Source organism: Ambystoma mexicanum, chromosome 3q, assembly GCF_040938575.1.
Source record: "Ambystoma mexicanum isolate Mex_15411 chromosome 3q, UKY_AmexF1_1, whole genome shotgun sequence".
NCBI lineage: Eukaryota > Metazoa > Chordata > Amphibia > Caudata > Ambystomatidae > Ambystoma > Ambystoma mexicanum.
The window spans coordinates 735,721,478-735,738,425 of NC_090926.1; positions in this window are offsets into that span (position 1 = coordinate 735,721,478).

Consider the following 16,948-nt stretch of genomic DNA (forward strand, 5'->3'; position numbering starts at 1 on the left):
GGCACATTCCAGCGCCTAACAAAGTTCCTAAGGAGGATACGCCCCACTTTAATAGATGGTTCTTTTGTTGAATCTTGAGTGCTGTCGTCTTCGTGTTGGCCGTCCTCTGTTCTCCCTTGGCTCCGTTGGATCCGTCAAGAGATAAAAGAGACGCTAGAAACAAGTGAATTTGTGTAGTCATACATTTCTGTCCCAAAGACCTCTGTAACCCCTTTGCAATCTCTGATCACCCTAGTAGGTGTGGATAGGGGGAGATGCATGCAGTGTCCTGTCACCACCTCGTGGGGTGTGAGGTGGTGGTTGGAGCCAGGTTTGTTCCTCAGTTCAAACAGTGCCAGTGGTAATCAATGCAACCAGTTTCTCTTGGTGCTTTGCTGGATTTTAGCTGTGCTTTCCTTCAGTAAGCCGTTGAGGTGTTCAAACATACCGTTAGCTTGTGGATGGTATATGCATGCACATTTATGCTTGATCCCTAATAGGGCTGTTATATGGCGGAACATTTCATTTGTGAAGTGGGGCCGTTATCTGACCGGAGAACCTCACAAACCTCACAAATACCCCATCTCGGGAACACCACTCTGACCAGGAATTTGGCTGCCCTCAGGACATCAGCATGGGAACAGGGCCCTTCCTCAATCCACCTTGAGAAGGGACACACCACCACTAGCATATACTGCTAGCTTTGGGACACGCTAATCATATTCACGTAATGAACATGGAGGTGCAAAAAGGGGCCATTAGTACGGGGAATTACTCCTGTCATTACCCTTAAGGTATGCCCAGCAGTGAACTGTTGGCATGTCAAGCAATCACTGATAAAATTAGAAACATGTACATTTAAATCAGGGCAAAACCATGATTCCCCAATGAATGCTGCAATGACCTCCTTCCCTGTGTGTGCCGGGTGGTGCATTTGTGTGAGAGCTATTTTCTGTAGCGCATGAGTTATTACTCCATTTCCAGTGTTATTTTGACGCCATAGGGCATCAGTTGGAGACATTGAACACCCTTGTTTTACCTAGAGTTCCTTTTCATTACATTGGCGCTGCTGCCTCTAGTTCCATAATTTCGCTTTCAGGTAAATGGTTGTATCCCTCCTTCATTAACATTTGTCTCACCCTTCCCTTTCTTTTTGATTTTCTGATATGTCCCACATCTCTCCAAAATATGATGCATGCTTTGTATGATAGTCTGCTGCCTCATTTCCCTTCGAATTTGGGTCATCCCTGTTTGTGTGAGCCTGACACTTTACCAATGCCAATTCTGACGGATATACAACGGCCTCTATCAGTTCTCCCAAGAGAAGTGCATGTTGCACAGGCGTCCCATCTGCCCTTCTCAACCCCGTCTTAACAATCTTGCTATCCCGGAATGCACAGTTGATGTACCGTAGGTGCTATCAGAGTAGATGACCCTTTTCCCATCACATTCCCTAAGTTCCAGTATGATATGATATGATATGATATGATATGCTATTTGTAACGCGCCTATACACAGGTGTTTCAAGGCGCGACGAGGCAGGGAGGGGAGGAACAAGGGGAGACAAAACAAACGATCCTACTAGGCCAGGTGTCATTCAGATCGCGCAAGTGCAGGGGTGGGGGAGGGGGGAAAAGTGCAAGGGGAAGGGGAGGGGGGGAAGTGCAGTAAAGGTAAGTGGCGTAAGTAATAAATAAAAAAGGGCCAGCTAGTGGCAAGTGCAAGGTAAGTGCAGAGCAAGTGCTGGGGAAGGGGGGGCTGTAGGGATACAGAGACAGTCCCGTAGTGCAGAGGGGTTCCAGGGGATCAGTGACTGGGACCAGGACCAAAGGCAGTTTAGAGTGGTCAAGTTGCAGGATCAGTGCAGTTTAGTGAAGAATTTAATTAGCTGTTCAGCAGGGGAGAGGGAGAGAGAAAGCAGAAGCAAAGAGGAAGGTTTTGAGGTGCTTCCGGAACCAGAGGTGGTTCTCCTCAAGTTTCAGGGAGGCAGGAAGGCTGTTCCAGAGGGAGGCCCCTGCCGCGGAGAGAGATCTACCCCCAGCTCGTTGCTTCGAGAAGCGGCTGACCATGAGGGAGTTGGAGGCGGATGAGCGAAGGGCTCGGGGAGGAAGATATTTGGGAAGAGAGAGCCACTACCTCTGCTGCCTGTGCTGAGTAGTGCGGTGGTAGTCGAGCACCTCTAACCACCTCGCTTGTCCAGTCTTCCCACAGCCTGACCACTGCCGTGCCTGTTCTCTGGATACTATCACCCTGGTCAATCGCTGATGATCCGTCAATATACAGTACCTCTCCCTCCTCAAGTGCATCTTCCTCCACCTTCCGTGTTTCTGTATATATTTCAATAACCTGTGTGCAATCATGACCCCGCTCTCCCTCCTCTTTGTGTTCTTTTGGCTTATGCAGTATTGCGAACAGGGCGTGTTCCACATAAAGGGTTGTGGAGCAACCCATAGTTATTGCAGATGCTTTTTCTACTGCGAATTGTGGGATGCATTAACCCACTTATGCTCTGCCCTGCGGCATCACTGTGTGCTGATGGTGCAAGAATTATCAAAATGGCCGCAAAACCCCTGGCCGCGCCAAAACCTATGGAAATCGCGCTTTTCAACATGAAAAGATGGCTGCCAAATCTACCATGCATGTTGTCAGTGGTGGAACGGAAACCTCACTGCTGAAACATGTCACTGGGCTGCCCAACAAGTAGAAATGGAGACTGCATGAAAAGCAGTGCTTTGCTGAACGAAATCCAGAATCTTGCCTTTAAATCCTTTTTCTTGGTTGCTGAAACTGCAGAAAGCCGGCACAAAACACCATCAAACATCCAATTTTCTTGCTGAGTGCTACAAGTCACTTCATTGAAGATATCATTATGAACAATGTCCTGAAAAGCTGAATTTGTCATCGAAACATTCACAGCAAAAATGTGCCTGCCTGTGAAATCTGTCAAAATCTGGGCGCAGTACCAGCGGCCGCCTGTATAACAGCTGTCATTAGCTTGCATCAGAAGAATTAAACTTGTGCAACTGAAATCTAATGTCTGAAAACTAGGTGACCTGGTATTGAGAGTAACCTAGGTTGTAACTATTTAAATCCCATGATTTAGAAGCTGGAATAAGTGTTCTAGCTGCTTGTTTGAAAATTACAAGTTTATTTGAAACAAAGAAAAATGTAACAAAATGACATTGAATTTAAGCCTGCCTAAAACAATTAAACCAGTCCAACAGCTTCTTCCCAGAAGGAGGACACTTCCCCCAGCTGAAACTCACGGGGAGGTGCCAACTGTTGGGGAGCCAGAAGGGGACAATGGACTTCCTCCAACTCAAGGAGATGCTAATTAGAAAGGATCATAAATGGCCTGGGCCTCAGAAGTAAGGGGGAGGAGATTGCTTCTGAGCTGCCAGAAGGAGAAGGAGGCGGGGACAGACAACCATTTGTTGATTCACAAGGACAAAAGTACATTTTTAAATGGACTGATAAATGATTGTGTAAAATTGTAAACATTATAGAAATAACAGCATTGTTAATGTGATTTCTGGATGCACGGTTTAAGAGATGCCAGAACTCTGTGAGATGTTCGGGGAAGTAGTCGTGGAAAATATGGTCTTACTCCAAATGTAATTATGTCAAAAGCATGAAACCTCACATGCTTATGCCCATATACAATGCACACATTTGTGGAAATTTGCTCCGAAATTGGACCATGTGTTCCGGAAAAAAAAGGGTGGAATTCTGTCAAAAGCAGACCCAAGATCCTACAGCGACGGGGTTTGGAAGAGTATCTACTCCACAAAATATGTGATCTATGTATGTTATTGTTAGAAAGGTTGCACATTTGTAAGTATGTATTGTACTGAAAGTGGATTTTATGTTCAAAGGAACAAGGGGAGGATTCTCTGACTCATAAACCCACATCATCATGGTGACACCCTGTTTTCTCCTCAATCAAGGGAGAGAGGAGACTCTAGCCAATAGTCTGCCTTGGGGGCGCGCTTAGGATAATCCAGCACACACACCCTTTACCATATGCATAAATAGAGAAAGCTGAGGACTTAGAAAGACACACAGATTCACCCAGTATCCTGATCCTGGCGAAGCACCCTGAAGCAGATCCATCCATATTCCTTGCTCCTGACTCCAGAAACTTGGCAAGCAGAAAGGCCCATTCCATTAGTTGAACCATTTTCAACTAGGCCTTGAATTTCAAGAACCAGAAAGGATTCCCCAAAACTAAAGGGGAACAAAAGAAACAGCCGGTCTGTGCTGTAATTGCTTTCCTGCTAAAAGAATTATTACCAGGACCAAAAGATCCAATCCAGTTGTGCTGTGCTGTGACCAGAGAACCAGGGCAGATTAAACCCAATCCTGTGCCGTGCTGTGCCGTGCTGTGCTGATCCTGTCCAGTCCTGTCGTTCGGTGACCAGGGCACCTTGCTGATTGCAGACCCAGTCCAGTTCGGTGTGCCCAGCAGTCTGTCCCTGACTAGAATCCCCGACCAGAATCCCTGTCGGTTCTGTACTGTCCATAGTAATGCCCGTCTTAAACCCATCCTCTCTTATATTCAGAACTACATTGTTAGAAATATTTTTGAATTGCCTGAACTCGCTATATTATCCCTACTATCTCCTTCGGTACTAGTATTGTTAAATGTCTTTGCGCTCATATATTTCATCTGAAGAAGGCAAGCTCCTCGGCAGGCAGTCGTCCGGATCCAGTGGCACCCTGGTCCAGTGGCTGTGCTTCTGTGTGGTATTTGCTTCTTCATAGTCATCCCCTAGTGTAAAGAAATCCTGTTTATCTTTTGAAAGCGCATCTCTGTTCTCCCATTCTTACGCCGATCTCAGAAAATCAATCTACACTAAAACGTCTATAACTTTCTCTATTTGTATGCTAGAAACATAATTTCAACTTCTGCTTCTAGCTAACATCCACAGCATTCCAGATCCATATAGTTCTCCCGCGATTGCGATTACCGCGCACGGAAAAGTTTGCTGCAAATTTTGTTTTAGGAAATTTCTATAACGTTTAAAACAGCTTTTGATTGCACCCAACCTCAATTTTGAGTTTGCACATTGCTTATTAGTGTCAACTCTTTGCTAGTGTTTTTCTGCAACTATCCAAAGTGGCTCCCATTAGAATGTAAACAATTTCAGTCATTTAAACCATATTTAGTTTTTTACCCAATCCATTCTCAAATAACTTTCAAACCATTTTGACAGTTTGCCAATCAGTTCTGTTTCTCTCTTGTGTTTGCTGGGGGGAAATTGGGATTGACATTGTGTTGAATTCTGCATTCCTGAAACCTGCTCTCTCTCCTCCTATCTCGTTACATTGCTTGTTGGAGGATGAGGGGGTGCAGGGGCAAATAGTAACCATACTGCTATTTGATCTGATCGTACAAAAAGTATTATTTCTATGCTGAATTGTTTTGCTCACTATTGCTCCTTGTTATTAAAGAGATTCCTTAGTGTTACCTCACCCCATTGATGATTATTTTGTAACCATTAAACATAGTGTGATTATATTGTAACTACATAAATAAATATTTTAACTTTGCAAACCAGCCTGATTCCTGGTTCAGTGTGACCGGGGGGGTTCGAAGAGAGGGGCGTGATATAAGTGGTACATCGTTCATAATAAAAGAACTTTTAGACACAAAATAAATTAAGGATTTCAGTCGTGCATTACACGCTAGGCATTGACTTAGGTGAAGTGCCGGTTTGAAATCACTTACAGAATGCTGCAGCAGCCAAATGTTGTTCGCACAGGAAATGCCCTAGCATTACTGTGTTTAATTGTCTGCTGTAGTAGGCTATTGGTTTATGACCCATGCTTGTTTTTTGTGTCAGCACTTTTTTCCTGATTAGCCCACCTGAGTTTGAGAATAGGAAAAACTCTCTTTTATAGTCTGGCGTCCCTAAGACGGTTGCTGTGGAAATTGCTTCTTTAAGTTTGCTGAATGCTTCTGTCATTTCCCTTGTCCAACACAACTGCTTGTTGTTCCTCTGTGCCTCTTTGAGTGCTGTGAGGCGAGGGCACGTTTATGTGCTGTAATTGAAGACCCATGCCCTGCAGTAGTTGCATAACCCCAGGAATCGCTGCAGTTCCCTTACTGTTTTTGGCTGGGGTGTGTCGAGTATTGTTTGTGTCCTGCTAGGCGCTATGTGTTTGCCATCTTGTGAAATCACCTGGCCGAGGTACACCACTTCCTTTTGGCAGTACCGTAGTTTGGCTTTGTTCACCTTGTATCCCTTTCCCGCCAACACAGTGAGCATGTGTATTGATTCTTCTCTACATTCTTCCTCAGTGATACTGCAGATGAGGATGTCATCTACATACTGCAGTACTGTGCCTTTTGATTGTACATTGGCCAAATCCATCTGTATTATTCTGTTAAAAATGGAGGGTGACTCTCAATACCCTTGTGGTAGCCTAGTGTGTTTCCATTTCTGGATGCGGTACATGAAGTTTGTTAAATCTTGTGAGTCTGGATGCAGGAGTATTGAGAAGAATGCATTTTTAAGGTTGATAACCATAAAACATGTGGCCTCGACCGGGATGCCACATAGGATTGTGGCAGGATTAGCAGCTACTGGATATTATGTTTCTACAATACTTTTATTGGGCCTTAAATCTTGTATAAAATGTCATGACCCCTCATTTGCCTTGCGAATGGGGTACACTGCAGTAATGCATGGAGACTCTGATGATACCAAATTACCCCTGTCTACGAGGGCTCTGATTGTCTCATAGATGCCTTCATCTGCTTCCTTAGTCAGGGGGTATTGTCAGGCTCTGGGTAGAATTGCTCCTGGCTTCAACTTTATCTGTACTCCTCCTATGCTTTTAATTCACCCAGCGTCATACGGACTGGTGGTCCATAGTGCCTCAGGTACCTTTGCTAGATCCTCCTTGCAGAAAAAAGGCAGAACCTCTAAAGCCATTGCCATTTTCTGCACCACCTCCTTGTACGTTATTCGTAACCAGAGGTACACGCTCATTCCTAACATCGTCTCGCTGCTCCCCTTTGTCTGCGAGAACAACTTCTCGTCTGACACCTGTGTTAGTTGACACCCTTCTCCTAGTGCTATTATTGCTCTCCATGCCTTCCCTTTGTCATCCAGTGCGTGCACAGCGACCTAATCAACTCGTGCCACAATTCCTTCTATATCGATAACACCCCCTAACTAACACCAACTTACATTCACTAACTAACACAAACTAATCACTCACTATCTCTCACCCAAGTGTTTCGGCTGTATTGCTGTATTGCTTTGTACCATAAATGTGTATATACTATATAAACTGTATAAATTGTATAATTCGTAAAATGTATAAAATGTATCCTGTAACCATCTACCTAAGCGCCTTCTTACATCTGGGTCTGGCCCGCCATTTATAAATAAAACAAACAAACAAAAAACAAACAAACAAAAGTGCCTTCCTTTTCATCAGTTGGTGTTTCTGGCCTAAATAGGTACTCACTGGGCCTTATCCATACCTTCCTTGCAATCCCGGGCAGCCACACGAGGGCCATATCTGTTCCGTACTGGAACACTTTTGGGTCAACATGCTCCCCCCTTTGTACCCGTTGCCCACAGTGTGTCTGGAATATTTGCCTAGCTGTGAGCATATGAATGTCTGGTGTGGAGCAAATTATGCACTTGTCTGTAAAGGAGATTGTCATGTTCAGTCTGCTCATTATGTCATGTCCCAGTATGTTCACAGGTGCTTGCTTGAAGTAAAGTAGGGGTAGTGATAAATCGTGATAATTTGAAGTTATCAGTAAAAGGAATCACCGCTCGCGCCCGAGAGAATCCTTGAGTGTTCATGGCATCGCCTGACAATTTATACTTCCCCTCCCGTATGCATGACTTACTCGCCCCAGTGTCAACCAGAAAGGAAATAATGTTGCCACCTATAGCCACCTGTATGTGAGGTTCCTCCGCTGGATTAGCTGTGACTGATAGGATGGGATACAGCAAGTTCGTCTGTGGGCTGTCCTATTGTGGGTATAATAACTGTCCATTCCCTGTGTAAGGGTTATGCCCGACCAGTGTTACCCCACTCATCCTCGCCACAGGTACCATTGCTGTTGTGTCCATGGGTGGTGTGGAACCGTCCCTTATTTGTGTCAACTGCTGTACTAATTGCGCTTTTTGGGTCTGTGGTGTTGCCATGTTTTGTTGTTGCAGCTGCTATTTTTGCGGTACTTGTGTATGCTGGTTTACTTGATTGTCTATTGTTGCACCTGGAGTTGTGTTGTGGTAGATTTTGTACTGGCCCCATCTGTTGTACGTCATGCACATAATACCCATTCTGCCTGTTCTGGTAGCTCTGCTGACCTTGCTCACCCCATCCTGGTTACATCCCCCTGCTTCGGCATGTGCGAGAGATATGTCCTAGTTGGCCACAGGTCCAGCATTGCTGTGGTTCCTGCGCTTGCCATGGGAATCCCACTCCTCCTTCCCCCTGTCCCTGTGGGTAACCCCTGAACCCTCCACCTGGGCACCCCCTCTGGAATCCTCCCCGTCCTCTATAGTTACCTTGGTAGCTGCTCATTCCCATGTACCCTCCTCCCATTTGAGGCATGAATGGTTGCATTGCATTGTACTGCTGCTCTGATGGAGGCTGGGATTGCGATACAGCTACCTGTTGTTGTGGGGCGGGGCTAGTTATGAGCGCCCCTTCTAGTGCGTATTTGGTTAGTTTCTTTTGAACTAGTTTTGCTTCATCTGCTTTTCTATCCTCAGTCTTTTGTTTTATCTTGTCTTGCCATAGCCTGCAGTGGTGCACTATTGTGAGTTGTATTTCCGACCATGCTTTAGCCTCCATCCCCACCAATTTCTTCAGTTGCCGTTGTACCGGCTCTGGTAAACCCTGTATCAATAAGTGGTAGAAGATAGCTATTGTTTTATCCCATGGCTCCTGAGTTTCGAGGTGCCAAAACTCTTGAATCTGTTGAATAAAGCTAACGGGATCTTCATCATCACGCATCTTTCGTGACGTGATCACTTCTATGTCTGACGTGTCGGGGTATTGTGTGCGCAACATCTGCCACACCGCATGTCTACAATTTGAAAATGGTGCTCCGTCATGTGCAGTGTTGTGGATGGTCACTCCCGGGAACCCTGCCCTCTTCTAGATGTCATCCACAGCATCACCAAATGTCGACACTAATGAGCCCTTAACATTTCCCATTGCCAACCTGTGTCCCGCCATCAGCTTCTCTATTTCATATATCCATTTCCGCACCCCTCCACTTAAGTAGGGTAACCTCAGCTTGATGTTCTCCTTGTCTGTGTGCTTCCAGGGTACATACTGTGGCCTGGTCCCACCCCTCTCCAATAGGGGCATCTGCGAGTACGCAGCCCTCTCTCCTGGTGTGCGTCTGTACTGCCGTTCCTGAATGGGCCCCCTCTCGCCCCCTGCTTCTGCATTTATATCCATTATCTGCATGGTGTGGGATAAGTGTGAGGTGCTTCATGTCCCAAGGATCCCGCCTCGTGAGCATGTGTGTCCCCGAGTTTGTTTGCTGTCGCCCCAACTCTTCTGCGCCCTGGGAGATCATGGAGCCTGCTTGTGTAAGGTGTCTGTGGGGCTGCCCTTTCAGTTGTGTCTTGAGTGGTGCTGTTTACGTGCCTTTGCCCGTCCCTCTCGTCTTGTGTTTTACACTCCCATGACATCCCCATGCCTGTTTGTGTTATATAGAGTTTACTAGGTCCTACTCTTCCCTTGTCAGTTGGGTTGTCGTCTCCACTCTCATCTTCCTTATCGCTACAAACACCATCAGAGAATGTCAATTTGTGCGCATACGGGTAACGTACGGTTACTGTTTCAAGATCAATATTTGTCAATCCGCACGCATTTTCCTCCTCCCGGGTCCCCAAGTGTGTTATCTCGCTACCTCCCGAGGGCATCTTAGAAATATACCCGCGCTGCTCGCTGTGCCCGCATGATGAACCTGCCTATCCTGTTGCTCTCTTCGCCGCTCTTTGTCGCATCTCTTCCCATCCAACTCCTCCTGTATTGCGTCTCTAACCCTCTTGAGCGCCCGCTCCTCCTTGTCATTCTCATTACGTTCCCTTGTTATTCGTGCCAACCTCAACTCCTTTCATTTTCCCTCTTCATACTTACGTTTTTGTTGTAATTGTATCTTTTTTCTCCACAATGCCATTCCCCTTTCTGCATCCTCTCTTCCCTTCCACTCTATCTCTTTCACCACCCTCTCCAGTTCTGCAATCTGCTTTATTTGCTCCACCTCCCTTCCAGCTTCTTCTTCCAGGTCCCTTTCCATTTGTGCTGACCGCTCCTTCCATTCCTGCTCCTGTATCTCCAGTGTCTTTATTATCATTTCCTTTCGCTCCCTCCTTTCTTCTTCCAACTTCTTCTCTGCATCTTCCCTCTGCTGGTCTTTACTTACCTCATGTGCCATCTTCCTTCTACACCCCTGTCCCAGTTCCAACCTCTCTATTGCCTTTGCAGCACCTTCTGCCTCCCCTGTTGTGACCCCTTGTAACTTCAGCAGCACCTGTGTCGCCACCCATTCGTCTGAGCCTACCCCAGCAAATTCTATTTTGGCGTGCCACAACCCTTCCTCATCAATGCCTGTGCTGACGGCCTCCTCCCCCTCCTCCAACTCCTCCCCCTCCCGTGCTGTAGGATGTCTGGGGTATGCACCTTTGGAGCGTATGGTGGTGGCTTATACGTGGGATTAGAATACCCTCCTTCTGCTTTCAATTCTCGGGGCTCCCTTACTTCATCTAGATCCCGTAACGGGTATAAGCCCTGTTCCTCCTCCTCCTTTGCTATGTTGTCAGAGGTGACGCTGGGTGATGCTGGGGGTGGCGCCACAAGCTCATTATCCATGGCCTGTGCGCCTGGAACATACACCATAACTCGTACATCTCCATATGGTTGGCTAACTCCTTCCCCTTGTGTGTGTTCTATATGTGCATCAGTAGCGAATGCAGCGCGCCTGGGGAATTCTGCCGTTAGGTGGCAATGCCCGTATTACTTTCCCTTCTGTATTCTTGGACCATTGTACGCTATATTTTATAATTTTGTCCTTATAAAGGGCCAAAGTGAGACACATGTGCTGGATAGGGGTTAACACCCTTCCTGAACCACCAAGCGTTTTCTCCCCCCCACTGCCGTTATCTTCTCGTGAGGGACAATACCAGTTTGTATGTTACATGACTTCTAATTGAGGATTTCGGAACTCTACTGTCAAGCCAGGAATTTTTTTTGTTGCAGGTTATACAATGCAATATATATATAGTTTCCTTCTCCTTCCCCTTTACGAGCCTCCGCGGCTCTGCACCTTACGTGGCGAACTCTTGTACCACCCCGCCTTCACCCGAACTGCCGTAGTCCAGGACACCACCTCATTGTGAGCAGGCACCATCTGTGCACTGCCGCTCAGTCACCTGTCTGACAATCTACGAAATACCAGCTGGCAAATCCTCCACCAATCCACAATGCAAGGTCCTATGCAATGGCCTATGGGTGACGTCACCAAACTAAGGTTCATATGAGAGAAAAAACGCCTCGCATGCTGACAGAACAACAATGCATTATTTCAATCTCACCCACAAAAACCCCCACAGCTGTCTTCCCACCTCCCAGGAGTGGAGTATAGTTTTCAACCTCTTTTCTCTACGTGATTGGCCTGCACTCGCTGCATTGCCTAACAGATGATATATCTCTCGCCGGGGAGACTTAATCAGCCAATACACCTTTTGTACTAGATAGCCTCGGCTAACCTCTGGGAATACTTCTTCTAGTCACCGAACTAAAACGTCCAACTCATAGGGATCTTCTACTTCTACTTTCCATTCACTATTCAAGCGCGTCACGTGATGGACCAATCCTGCGAAATATGAGAACTGAGCTTGCTGCTACGCTACTCGAATAGACGCTGACTCTATAAACCTTGACACCAATTAATAAAGCCAATCCACATTCCCCCTCTTCCCTTATTTACACGTCCCTCTCCCACCCACACAAATGATGTTGCTCGTTGCGTGAACCACACTTACGTTGTTACGCGCCGGCTGGCGCCGCTCGGCCGCTGACTCCCCTCCTTTGGCTCGTCTCGTCCCCTCTGGACTGCGTGGACAACTCGCCAATCGCGGGAGGGATAATTTTGAAGTCGGCTCCCGAGGACCAATTCTTCAGGTTGCGCAGGCCGATTATCCCGCAATTCCTGTGAGGGTCCTACAGTCCTCTGAGGTCTGACGGCAGAGGATGCAGCACCTGGCCGAGCTGACATCACAAACGATCTTGCTGGGGACTCCAACTTGTTAGAGTAATTAGTGGGCCGGCAGAGCCATGCCAAGGGTCTGTAGACTCCCAGCTCACGGAGGGCCCTAACTCCTTCCCTGGTCCCAAGAAGCCGAGGTCCACACAAGGAGCAAAGGTTTACTGTGGTTTATTATACAAATGCACAGGGGTCATATGCTGAACAAAATCCAGGCACATCTCGTCACAGTCTGGCTCGCAGGCCAGTTTTGTATACTTGTGACGTAACAACCTTCGTCACTTAGCATGACTCCCTTCTACACCTATCGAGGCCTAGGATTGGCCCCTGACTGGTAGGTCCAGTATAGGACCGTATAAAAGAGGATTATGAATGGACAGCACTTTGTCAGGTGGTATACTTGGATCATCCCGAAAGTTGCCACTCTAGAAAAGTTACAGTGAGATAGCCTGGTAATTGTTCGGCAGCCCTCGCCATCTACCCCCAAATCCCTGTGTCCTGATTGGTCAGGCTGCGGGCCCCCAAGTTTGGGACAAACGTCGTTCCCAGCCTGCAAGATACCTGTTCTCAGTGCATGTCTACTATGTTTCAGTAATTGCAACTATGTGTCTGCGGATTACAATAATGTGCAGACGACTAAATGCCATGAGAGCACTCTATTCCCATTGTGAAAGGCGTCTGGAGGTAACAATTGTTTTGCAAGTCGCTGTCCAGCCGTAGGGCCGGTGCTTGTTCCCAGCCTCTGCGTCTTGTTCACTGTTCGCGGCTCGGCCGGGTCACGTGATCGGAAACCGCTCTTGCATGTTCATTTGCCTCGAATTAGTGCGCATTTACAGGGAATACTCGTTGCTGCCATCAATGTCCTCTTGGCTCAAGACATGGAATGTCGCTTCGTGACATGGTGTCCTTGGCAGTCTGCTGCTTACGCTGAAGATTATTCTGCTAGCAAAGCATCTTACAGTTTGGGGTTTCTCTGTGATCACTGCGGCCTACTGTATTCTCCTAAGGCCTGCTCTAGCTGCCATTATGGAGTCGTCATAATGTCCATAGGTTAGTGAGAGCTTTATGGTTGGTCAGGTCCCTTGGGTGATCCTGTCCTTTCATTGGTTTAGTTGCATATAAGCATCTGCAAGCGTATACACAAGCTCTTCTTTGCATCTTGCATTTCAGCTGTGCTGTAACGAGCCTAATGAAAAAATAATAAAAGTGCGGATAGTGTATGTGTCACAGTCCTGTATCTCCCGAACGGTACATGTTCTTCGTGTGGATTGGTGGGTGTGGGTATGTGTAAGTCGTGCGAATTGCGCGTGTGCTTCGTGTCTAATGGAGCTAAGTCCTCAGGATGTCTCTAAGGACCTGCATAATGCCGGCTTTAGTACAATGCGTTTAGTCAAGTCGGTCCATGCGGATCTCTCCTGCTCTGTCTTGTGTCTCTTCGTCCTTTCTGGGCAGAGTTCCCATTATGGCAGGAAAGTATGGCCGGTTGGCAGGATAACACTTGCGGTAGTTGTCCCTGTCTGGACCAGTGGAGATTGGCATAAGTTTGTAAGGTTTTGGCAATTTTGGATGGTGCTGTTCCTAGTTCTGTGGGCCATGGGATGTACTGGTTGCTTCCTTGGTTTTTGGATATACTAATGATTTCCGTATTGCCCAGATTGACTTGAGTCTTTTAGTGTTCATCCATTTGTAGAATTATTTGAGACAGTCTATTAGCATTGTGTTCTCCTCTTGTACATCTTCAATTTTGTAGATGATTTGGGTGTCATTTGCATAGTTGTAGCAAGTAAAGCTGTGTCTTTTGATTCGGTTGATCAGTGGAGTCATATATATGTTGAAGAGGAGTGTGGATAGGGAGGATCTTGTGGTACTCCACAGGTGGAATTCTGTGGTACAGATTTTAATGGTTTTATCCATACTGTTTCTGTTCTTTCAGACAAGAAAGATTTAATCCAGACCACTGCATTGTGCTTCCAGTTTCTTGATGAGGATGCTGTGACTGTGTCGAAACGCTGCAGAGAGGTCGAGTAGTATCAGTGCCAAGTTTGTGTTGGAGTCTGCGTTGGTCTTTAGCTTGTTCTAGATAGAGTGCTTTTTCCTCTAGGTCAGTTCTGTCCAGGTTGCAGTCAACTTGAGCCTATTAATGGGCATCTTCAAGATCTTCTTTCAACTCTCAATCATAACAACCACTGAGACCAGATGTCACATGGTCACTCTGCTCATGGAACACTAGAGGGAACCTCCACTTGTTCACCCATCCTTCAACCGATCTACAAAATTATCAAATCATATGTCTACAAGAGACCTGGATCAGCGAAGCGCCAGCATGTGATGGATTTCTCACTTATCTCAACCCCGCAATAGTCAAAAAACAAGGAAGACCAGCATCGGGACTACTCACACTCATCAAAATACATCCTCAATGGACAGTACTGACCAGTGAAAACATCAACCCGTGGACACAACTAACAATAATAAAGACGATTGACAATCACCAGACTCACAAATACAAAGAAACAAGAATTGCAATACTAAACCTATTTTGTAATCCTGCAGCAATAACAATCGAAAGATTCATCGATGGAGTATTTATCACAATCGATAAACTAGCAGGAACTCACTATCAACTTGAATTAGTACTCTGCGGAGACCTCAACATTCACTTATTTACTCAGAACGGCACTCCTCGAACTCAAACTCAACTCTCGCCAAAAGCAATTAGATGGATGAATGAGATCTCTGCTCGGGATCTCATCCACTTAAAGCATGCGAAGAACAACTCGACACTGTATGTCCCAACTTGGGCTAGAGGAGCTTCAACTGCAACCATCAACTACATATTTCTCTCTCAAACCCTGCACAAATCGGTCAAGTCAGCCCAAACAATAGTCTCTGACAAAAGCGATCATAGTCAACTAACAGTTCACTCACATTCCTTCGTTAATCTAATTGCAACTCTGATATCGTGCCCAGTAGAACTCGATGGAACATCCTCAAGGCTCCACATTCCTCAAGCAGCGATACCTGAACTACCGATCAAACTCCTTGCCTCAAAGAAAACAGACACAGAAAAACTGAACTATGATTGGATCCTACTACCTTTCCAACAAACTGTCAGAAACCGACCTCAAAAAATCCATCTCCATACATACAACCATGAAATAGTTGAAAAGAAAAAATGCCTAGTGAAATCACTAAGGCAGCTGAAGAAGGAAAAAACGGCAGAAAACATCATACAGATTACAAAACTGAAACAAAGATACAACAACTGGAAAAAATCGCACAAAAATATCCTCTTGCAAACAGATGCAGAAACAATAATGAAGACATATAATTCAAAAAATTCCAGAGAACTCTTGAACCTCCTTAATGACAACTCACAAAAGCAACACAAGCTAACGGCCAACGTATCAGAACAAACCTGGATTGCACACTTCTCATCAATCTATGCAACCCGACCATCTCAACCTAAAGAAGAAACAAATAACAACATACCGACATGGACAGTAAGATTTGACTACGATGACCTGATTTGCATGATTAAAACTCTAAATACATCAAGAGCACCGGGCCCTGGCGGACTTTCAAACGCTGTACTCAAGCAAGACCCTCCAGCATGGGCAAACTTCATGTGCCAGATAATATCCATCATAAACAGACTCAACCAAATCCCAAATTCTTGGAGATCAGCCATCATCGTTCCCATCCACAAACAAGGACCCCGCGATCAACCACAAAACTTTCGGCCAATCGCCCTTCTGGACCCACTTGGAAAACTCTTTGCGACAACACTACTAAGACAACTAAACACATGGGCCACACAAAACGGCCGGATTTCAACACGACAAACGGGTTTCACTGCCAACGTAGGAACGAATATCAATCTGCTGCTCCTACATCTCATCAAATTCGAAGCTATCAACAACAAGACCACATTATATGCTGCGTTTATTGAACTGAAGATGGCCTTCGACGCTATATCACGGCACAAGTTATGGGCGAAACGTAAAACATGGAACTGCCCCTCAAACATTCTGGAACCAATTATCTTACTATATTCAGAAACCTCGATAAAAGTAAGACTTACTAAGCAAGGCACAACCACCAAACCGATCACCACATGGAATGGCCTAAAGCAAGGGTGCCCCTTAGCAGCAACCCTTTATAATCTGTTTACATTGGATATTGACCAGCACTTAATCAGTACTCAAATGAATCCGCCAAAACTAAATTCCACTCCTGTCCCTGTCATGGCATATGCCGACAACATTGTCTTGCTCGATAAAACTGCCTCTGGTCTTCAAGTCGCCTTAACATCACTGAGTAATTACATGTCCAATAACGAATTAACAATCAACATCTCAAAAACAAAGACAATGACTCTAAGCAAACCACAATCGAAAAAGACACACCATCCAGTATTCAACATCAGTGGAACCTGTTTAGAAAGCGTCACAACGTTCAAATACCTCGGCATAACAATCAATCAATCAAAGACTGAAGAACAATGGTTGGACACATTAGATCAAAAGGCACAAACACTGGCACGCCAAGATTGCATACTCCACAGAAAATATGGAAAATGTTCATTCAGACCTATCATCGCTTATTAGACTGAAATACATCCCAACAATAACCTATGGAAAAGAAGCAATGATAAACACAGAAAAAGTAAACTGGATGAAATTCGAGTCAACCTTTTGACGAAAGATT